The following is a 10,382-nucleotide window of genomic DNA, read 5'->3' as shown; positions in this document are numbered from 1 at the left end:
TATGAGGACAGGCTGAGGCACTTGGGGTTGTTTTCAATGGTGTAAAGAAGGTTTAGGGGTGACTTGATAGAGGTGTATAAGATGATTAGGGGTTTAGATAGGGTCGACAGTGAGAATCTTTTTCCACGTATGGAGTCAGCTATTATGAGGGGGCATAGCTTTAAATTAAGGGGTGGTAGGTATAGGACAGATGTTAGGGGTAGATTCTTTACTCAGCGAGTCGTGAGTTCATGGAATGCCCTGCCAGTAGCAGTGGTGGACTCTCCTTCATTATGGGCATTTAAACGTGCATTGGATAGGCATATGGAGGATAGTGGGCTAGTGTAGGTTAGGTGGGCTTGGATCGGCGCAACATCGAGGGCCAAAGGGCCTGTACTGCGCTGTATTTTTCTATGTTCTATGTTCTATGAAGTGGTCTACTGTACTGTACTGTTCACAATGTGATCCACTCTACATTTGGGGAGACGAAATGCAGACTGAGTGACAGCATAGCATAACATCTACATTCTCTCCACAAAAGTAATGTTGACCTTCTTGTTACCTGCCACTTCAAATCACCATGATGTTCCCTGGTCAGCATCTCTGTGACAGGCTTGCAGCAATGTTCCAGTGAAATTCAGCAAGTTGGACAAACAACATCTCATTTTACACTTGGGGACGCTGCAACCTTCAGGATCCAATATTAAGTTCAATAATTGTAGATCATGAGCACCTTCTCCCATGTCCTTACCCCAAACCCCACACATCAGGCCTTTTCATCACATGGGTTGTGACTACAAACAAACCATTATCAGTCAAAAATGGCCCCCATTAGCATTCTCCCATACTGATCTTCAACCATTCTTTCCTCTGCCCAACTGTTTTTCTCTGTTTCTGGGCTCCATCTCCATCTATCGTGTACACCTCCCTCCTTCTCCCACCCACCTTCAGCATGTATACCAACTCTCTCCTTGTTGAAATCAGTTCTGAAGAAGTGTCACTGAACCTGAAACATTAACTTTGCTTGCTCTCCACTGATGCTCCCTGACCTGCTGAGGTTTTCCAGCAATTTTTATTTTTGTTACTGATTTCCACCATCCACAGTCTTTTGTTATTTAGAGGTATACAGGTTTGTCCTTAAAGGCCAGCTGAAATCTTCTCCCAATCTCTGAGCTAACATCCCATTGGAGCTGCAGGGCAGGCAAAGACACAGGCAAGTAAGCCCCAATGCACAAGAATGATTAATTTTATTTTGTATGTCATGCAGAAGGCTTTTAATTTATACATTGATTTTGTGATGTATATTTTGTATTAGTTTTACATTGCAACCAAGGGGACAATACAATGATCAATGACAGAGGGAAGGAAAGGAGTGAATGATGAACTGGGATGAAGGTTACTGATATGCTATTTGAATTATTTCTTCATTACATTGTGAAGGATGAATCATGCAACCACAGATCTGGAGACCTAAGAGTTCTTCCAATGAAGTACAGGCTTTGCAAATATTGTTTCAGACTTCCTGTGGTCTCCCTACCACATTCTCAGTGAAGCATGACTCTCGACCTGATGTGCGTGGGCCAGATATGCCATCAGCGATAGCCTTTGGTGCCTAGTAACCACCCTTTGGTTTTCAGTACTGGCATGGCAGACTGCCATAGAGCGAAGGCATCAAGCCAAGTTACTGCTAGGTTACGAGTCATTAATGCACATACCGATTACATGTTGGCTGCATTTTGAGGGAGTTGAATCCCTTTTGGTTATGGTACATGGTAAAGTTGAATTTGCATGACATGAAGCAAGAAGCAGTGCAGTCAAAGAATGCCACCTTGCACTTATGGACAAATCTTCATTTTCACTCTGCATGTCTCTGCCAATAGGACATGGAGTTACTTTCTCAGCTCTAAGGTGCTGTTCTTCAGCAGCAAATTTATAAGCATTGTAGATATGGTCTCTTTCACAGCCACTGGCAACACCATCCTCACCCTGCCAGGTTTACCAAAAGGCACTCCTTAGTGAAGGACCTTATCAAAGCTCAGCTAAGCCCTGAATACCCAGATAGATATGGTCTTGTGCTTGAAGCTGATCTCCACCTCCTGTCTCTACTTTCAGATAGAACATAGAATATTGAACTGCACACCATAGGAACGGGCCCTTCAGCTCACAATGTTGCACCAAACATAGCACCAAATTAAGTTAATCCCTTCTGCCTTCCCTCAGTCCATATCCCACCATTGCTTGCATATTCATTTGCTATCTGTCTCTACTACCACTCCTGGCAGCACATTCCAGACTCCTACCACTCTCTGTGTAAATGGCTTGCCTCCTCTTGTCTCCTTTGAACCTGTCCCCTCTCATCTTAAATGCATGCTGCCTAGTATTAGATATTCCAACTCTAGGAAAAAGATTTAACTCTATCTATGCATCTTATAAATTCATGGACTTCTACCAAGTTCCTCCTCAGCCTCCATCACTCCAGACAAAGCAATCTGAGTTTTTCTAGCCTCTCTTTATAACTCATACCCTCTCATCCAAGCAGCATCTTGGGTAAACCTCTTCTGCACCATCTCCAAAGCTTTCACATCCTTCCTGTGATGTAGCAAACGGAACTAAATGCAATACTCTAAGTGTTGCCTAACCAAAGTCTTATAAAGCTGTAACATGATATCTTGACTCTAGTACTCAATTCCCTGATCAATAAAGGGCATTTTAATCATCATTTGATAAACATATGGATGAAAATGGAATAGTGTAGGATAAATAGGCTTCAGATTGGTTCCACAGGTCAGTGCAACATCGAGGGCTGAAGGGCCTGTACTACACTGTAATGTTCTATGTTCTAAAGGCAAGTAGACATTCTTTAACATCTTATTTATTTGCGTGGCCACTTTCAGGGAGCTATGGACTTGAACCCCAAGGTCCCTCTGTATAGTGATGCTATTCAGAATTGTGCTATTAATTGTTCCGTAACGTTTGATCTCCCAAAGTCCAGCACCTCACACTTACCTGGATTAAACTCCAATTGAACTCAGATGTGAGCTTTCTTCTTGTTCGCCTTTTCAAACCTGATTTCAGTAGGAAGGTCTGTTGTTCTGTACAGCAGCCTCATGGTCACTAAAAAAAAAAAGAACCCTCCACACCGAGCTTGAATCTTATAGCAATAGCCAGAAACAAATAACTGGCAAACAAGCTGCATTTCATAGGCATTATATCAGCAAAGTAGTCTGATTAATATCATGAGCAACCTGCTTTGCATGTTCCCTTTATATGTTAAATCGAGATATTCCAAGCTTTTTTCAACAATGGCATCTCATGAACTTCACATCAGAAGTGTGCACAGATGTTAATTTGGAAGCATCAAGTTATTTGTCATGCCCAATAAATTGGCACCACCCAAACCAGTTTCACCCAAAGGTCTCTTACCTAGTTTCAGATAGCGTAATCACTAGTCTCTTCAGAGATACCCACTTGTGCAGAGAAGAATGCTCTGGAAATACTAAGAATGGCTCTTGTAGTAATATCTTAAGAGGATATTTCCACTCATGAGAGAGACCAGGATGAGAGGGCATTACCTCAGAATAAAGGGGTGCCAAAGTCAGACTGAGATGAGGAGGAATTTCTTCTCTCAATGGGTTGAGAGCCTTTGGAACTCACAGACAGTGAGCTGACAGAATTCTTGTGTATACTTAATGTTGTGATAGATATATTCTTGATCAGTTGGAGAATCAAAGGTTATAAGACAAAGCAGGAATGTGGATGTGAGAAATGTCATATCAGCCTTGATCGTTATCAATGGTGATTCAGGCTCAAGGGGCTGAAGAGCCCACTCCTGTTCTTATTTCCTATGGTGTAAATATGGACTTATGTATCGCTACCTCTGAGCCAGGTTTTATTTGTGTTCAAGTCTTGGTTCAAGTCTCACCTGCGCTTTTCCAGCAACACATTTTTCAGCTCTGACCTATATCAATGCAGATCTCTTTTATGTTTTGTCTTTGTGAGACTTTATAGCACATGTGCTAGAGACCTTGATAATATAAAACAGTGAGTGAATGAGATCAGGATGGTAATGACCAACAGTATGGACTAAGTTCTCTGATAGAACTTCCTTGACATATAATCTCAATCTCCAGGAATTGCAGATTCATCGCATTTTTTTTAGCTTCCCTACAGTATGGAAACAGGCCCTTTGACCCAACAAATCCACACTAACCCTCTGAAGAGTAATCCACCTAGACCTATTCCCTTACATTTACTCAATATTATGGGCAATTTAGCATGATCAATTCAGCTGATCTGCACATCTTTGGATTGTGGGAGGAAACCCACACAGACACAGGGAGAATGTACAAACCCCACACAGACAGTCACCCAAGGCGGGAATCAAACCTGGATCCCTGGTGCTGTGAAACAGCAGTGCTAACTGCTGAGCCATTGTGTTTTAACAAACGTTGCTTCATCAAATTTCCCTTGCATTTACACAAACGTTCCTTTCTTTCATTTCTGTGATCTTTCTGCTGAAGCCCATTGAAGCTCATGATTCCCCACTCTGTGGAGTGTTACCAGTGTGCTGTCTTTCTTTAGATGCCCAGCCTGAGTTTTTTTCTTCTGCAATCGATTCAGACATTTATTGAGACATAAAACAACAAATTGGCTCCATAGTACACCTTTAACTTAGGAAATAAGCAAAAAGCATTCAACAGAAATGTTATCAAGTAAAACTTGACACTAAACTGCATCTATTGATATTAAGATAGGTGGACAAAAACTTAGTTAAAGAGGTGACTTTTAAGCAAGATCTTAAGGGAAGAGGGTGAGACCAGGCACAGGGCATTAGAGAAGAGAATCACAGAACTTCAGGCATAGATGGGTGAAGAATTCTACCTATGGTGGAGTGAAGGTACTGGTCGAAGTGATGTGTAGTAATGACACTTTTATGCATGTATGAGGAGTTTTATTCAATGCTTTAAAATGTCTGCTTCTTCATGTTTATAGCAGTTAGCCTACAGGTCTTTTTCAAAATGACTGCACTCAGGCATGTGTAATCAAACATGGAGAACTATTACAATCAGCTAGAAAGGATAATTGAGCCCCCCTATTCTGAAAAATGTAACAAGTATGTAAGAACCTGAATAAACCACAAGAAAATCAATTTGCCTGACTGCTACTGCTATTCAGGAGAAAAGTGATTTACACCAGGATTCATTGTCAACAAGAAGACATTTGTTGTAAACATAATTATTACTTAACAAATGGCTGAGAAAAATAAAGTATCACCAGTCTGGAACTATGAAACTTAACATATACTCTTTAAAACTCTATATGCACATTCGCTAATTCATGAGTAAAACAAATGGAAGGCGCATGGTTGGATACAAATGTTATGGGTGGGAAATAGTGATGGGATAAACAAAATTAGAAGGAGTTCAAAAAAAGATTCCTAGTCTAATACCTGAAATAGACAGTTTCTCTTCTGGTGAGAGTCTTATATCGAGTGGAGTTTGGAAGAGTAATAGGTGACTTGATTGAAGTAAATGAGATCCTGATGAAGTCTCTGCAACTCTCTTCCTGAAAAGGAGGTGGAAGTGCAGCTGTTGAATACTTTTAGGTTAGAGGTAGACATATTGTTGAGAAACAAGCAGATAAAAGATCATCTAAGTCCTCTTTACTAACACCTAGGGGCTCGTGCCACAATTGGGAGAGCCGTCTCACAGACTAGTCAAGCTCAGAAGTCACATGACACCAGGTTAGATATTTATTTGAAATCACAAACTTGTGGAGTGCTGTTCCTTCATCAGGTGAAATGGCAGCCTGACATAGTCAACCCAGGGAATCATATCTTACAAACAATGTACCAGACATTACTATCCCAATGCCAGAGCAGACCAGAAGAAGTAGTAACACACTGGTATATAGTGGGAGGGAGTTAACCCGGGAGTCCTCACCATTGATTCTGGACCCTATGAAGTCTTGTGGTTTCAGATCAAAAATGGACAATAAAATCTCATGCTGATCACCATGTACCATCCTCCCTCTGCTTGAACACCTGAATGACACTTGGAGGAAGAACCAAGGGTGACAAAGGCCTGTAGGATTTCAATGTCCATCACAAAGAATGGCTTGACAGCAGCACTACTGTTCAAACTGGAGGGGCCCTAAATGACATAGCTATCACTCTGGGTTTACAGCAGGTGGTGAGGGAACGAATGAGAGGGAAAGACATTTTCAACTTCATCCTTACAAATCTGCTGGCCGCAGATGCATCTGTCAGTATCTGTAAGAGTGACCAACGCATAGATCTTATGGAGATGAAGTCCGCCTTCACACTGAAAATACCCTCCATCATGTTGTGTGTAAATATCACCGTGCTAAATTTGAACAGGTCTAGCAATTCAAGACTGGGCATCTATGAGGCATTGTGGGCAACCAACAATGACATAAATGTACTACAGCTCAATCGGAAACATCATGGCCTGGCATATCTCCACATGACTATTACCATCCAGCTAGGAGATCAATCCTGGTTCAATGGACAGTTCTGGAGGGTATGCCAGGAGCAGCACCAGGTGTACCTGATGATCAGGTTTCAACCTCACTTGTGCATTGCTTCTCCAAAATGTCATACAGGAGAAATGTCCCCTAAATATTCACTGTTGACATAATCTGCTGGGCAGTGTGCTCGTCATCCTTTTTTTCCCAGTCACTCCAGTCTCTATTATTTCCTTATTAATTTCTTCCACTGAAGATCACTGTGAAATTGTTTATGAACAAACCAAAACTAGTTCAAAGATATCTTCACGGCAGTCAGCACCCAACTTTCCAAAGTCAAAATAAAAAAAACCCCATAAGGATCCAGAGGTCTACCAGAACCTGAGATAGCAACCCAGCAACTGACTGCACATGCTTCCAGTGTCTTTCAAATAGCATGAGTGAAGACTTCTTCTAACCAGCTAGGGGTTACTTAGCAGATTAATCACCGAGCAGTTCAATATAACAAATAAATTCCACTAACTAACTCTTGTTTACAGAAGTTATATTATTCATTGCTTTAAGTACCTTTTGCCAAGGTCCTGCTTGGCAAACTAGTCATGAAGATTAGGTTGCATGGGATCCAGGTAAAGTTAGCAAATTGGATTCATAATTGGCTCAACTGTAGGAAGCAGAGGTTAATGATTGAAGGTTGTTTCTCAGACCGGAGGCCTGATTGGTGGTGTGCCAGAGGGGTCTGTGCTGGGACATTTGCTATTGGTTATTTACATTAATGATCTGGATGTGAATGTAGAAAACATGATTCATAAGGTTATGGATGATACTAAATTAGGGAGTATCACTGATAATGAGGAAGGTTATTAAAAGTTACAGAGGAGTCTTGATTAAATGGGGAAGTGAGCTGAGGATTGGCAAATGCAACCCAATACAGATTTGGAAAATCAAACCAAAGTAGGAGACATACAATAAATGATTGGATCCTGAGAGGTCTTGTGAAACAGAGGGACCTAGGAGTACAATGCCACTTTGAAAGTAGCATGCAGGCAGACAGGATAGTGACGAAGGTATGTAGCATGCTGTCCTTCATCAGTTGAGGCACTGAGGAGTTGGGAAGTTATGTTATAGTTGTATAACTCATTGGTGAGGCTCCACTTGGAGTACGTGTACATTTTGATCACTCTGTTGTAGGAAAGACATCGTTAAACGGGAAAGAATGTAAAGAAAATTTACGAGGATGTTGCAAGGACTAGTAGGCCTGAGTTGCAGGGAGAGTTTGGCCAGGATAGGACTTTATTCCTTATAATGTAGATGAATTATTGAGTTATATAAAATCATGAGGGACATTGAATAGAATGAATGCATATAGTCCTTTTGCCAGGGATGGGAATTGAAAACTCGAGGGCGTAGGTTTAAGATGAGAGGGGATAGATTTAAGAAGGACCTGAGGGGCAACTTGCTCACGTAGAGAGTGGTGTGGTATACAGAATGGGCTGCCAGAGAAAGTGGTTGAGACAGCTACATTGGCAACATTTTAAAAACATCTGGATAGGTAATGGATGGGAAGGGTTTAGAGGGATATGAACCAAATGCAGGCAATTGGAACCAGTTCATTGGACACCACTGTCAGCATGGACGAGTTTGGGCCAAAGGGCCAGCTTCCACGCTGTATTACTCTATGACTCTAAGTAGTTCTGTCACACACCCTGAAAGCCAATGGAAAATATTTAGATTTCTCTACTCTAGCGGGCTATGAGATCACAGTTATTGAGTATATTTACAGATCGGTGGATTTCTAATTACCAGTGGCATAAATGAAGAGATTGTGGGGAAAAATCATTCAAGTGGAGAAGCTTGATGAGTCGAATAGTCTACTCCTGTTCCTATGTTCCTAACCCAATCCTAATGGGTGAGGCACTTGCAAATTGTGACAAGCACATGCTTTCCCCTAAGCACAATAGGCTGATGCCTGAGAAACTGGCTCAACCTGATCACATTTCCAGGCCTGTGATAGTCAGTATATTAACTTTGTTTCTACAATACAATTCAGTTCAAGGGGTAATAAATTAGATAAAAGCATCAAGATCCAACTTTTTGTGAAATGCTAGTTGCATAAATGTATTTATCTTTTGCTGAAATATGTATATTCATGAAGCAAGTAGACATTACTTCATGAATATACATATTCATCTTGATGCAAGTAGACATTACTTGCTAGAATGTTTGTTCTTAAAGCAATAAACATTAGGTAAAAAATGTTTTGAGGATTTTTGACAATTTTGTGGCAAGCCTATCTTTAATTGATTAATAGGTCAGCGTCATAGGGGCTGTCACATTGAAAAGACTGAGAAATTTAAGGTTTTCATTTCCCAGATTTAATACATAAGGGTTGTAAGACACAGAAGCACTGTATAGGTAAATTTACAAATATTGGCAGTTGTGGGTAAGGGTCAATGTCAGAGGTACACACTTGGACTTCTGTCACATCTGAAATGTTCCTCTCAGTTGTAAAGTTTCATAATTTTTAGATACACGTAGGAGTAGAATTTGTTGATGCATCCCTGAACCAAAAAGCCTATGAATATATAAGAATTGGTCCAAAGATTTCACCTGCGTTCTCATGGCGATTATTGATTTCTAGTGCATTGTCAGCTGGCCCAAACACAAACTTTGATATCAGGTCACCTGACTTGCCAGCAGCTGGTTACAGCAGACCCGGGGGTAAACATAGTTACTGTTGGCAATTGGTGCAGACTTGAAAGATTTTGCGGTGTGAACCAAATTCTTGACGTATAAAGATTTATTGTTTAATATGTTATACATTAAATGTTGATGCAAATCTCTCTACAAACAAATTCAAAGCCATTAGCTCAATCATTCCTAACTCCCAGTATAATGGGGGAGACAATGATATTGTGAAAATGTCACTGAACTAATAATTCAGACTCCCTGGAGACGTGAGTTTGAATACCGCCATAGATGATTGAATTTAAATTCAACAGGGAAAGAAACTTGCCAGAGGCCCTCTTGTGGCTCAGTAGCAGTGCCTCTACCACCTGAACCGAGAGGCGTGGGTCCAAGTCGCACCTGCTCCAGTGATGTGTAATAACAAATTGATTGCAAAAACAGGTTAAAAAAAACTTTGTCATCCCACCTCATTAAGCCTACATGTGAATGAATAATTTAAAGTAATTCCTTGTCAAGTATAATAAGACGTACTTCCTTTGGATTTAAGGAGTTAGAAATGAGGTTGTAACGTGGGGTACAGCCAAGCTGAGAAAGAGTATTAGACTAAGGCACCAGTTTGGAAGTGAGAGGATGACTGGAAGCATGATCAAGAGTTTTAAATTCCTCATCCATGCTAAACTACAATGGTGGAAGTGAGGACTGCAGATCCTGGAGATCAGAGTTGAAAGTGTGGTGCTGAAAAAGCACAGCAGGTTAGGCAGCATCCGAGGAGCAGGAAAATCTTTATTTCGGGTATAAGCCTTTCATCAGGAATTCCTGATGAAGGGCTTATACCCGAAACATCGATTCTCCTGCTCCTCGGATGCTGCCTGAACAGCTGTGCTTTTCTAGCACCACACTCCTGACATTAAACTACAATGTTATATGATCTCCAGGGTGTAGGTTTGTTTGCTGAGCTGTAGGTTTGATATCCAGACGTTTAATTACCTGGCTAGGTAACATCATCAGTGGTGACTTCCAAGTGAAACGAAGCTGTTGTCTCCTGCTTTCTATTTATATGTTTGTTCTGGATGGGGTTCCTGGAGTTTGTGGTGATATCATTTCCTGTTCATTTTCTGAGGGGTTGATAGATGGTATCTAGATCTATGTGTTTGTTTATGACGTTGTGGTTGGAGTGCCAGGCCTCTAGGAATTCTCTGGCATGTCTTTGCTTAGCCTGTCCCAGGATAGAT

The sequence above is a fragment of the Chiloscyllium plagiosum genome, chromosome 2 (genome assembly GCF_004010195.1).
Source record: "Chiloscyllium plagiosum isolate BGI_BamShark_2017 chromosome 2, ASM401019v2, whole genome shotgun sequence".
Lineage (NCBI taxonomy): Eukaryota > Metazoa > Chordata > Chondrichthyes > Orectolobiformes > Hemiscylliidae > Chiloscyllium > Chiloscyllium plagiosum.
This window is presented reverse-complemented; position numbering follows the sequence as displayed.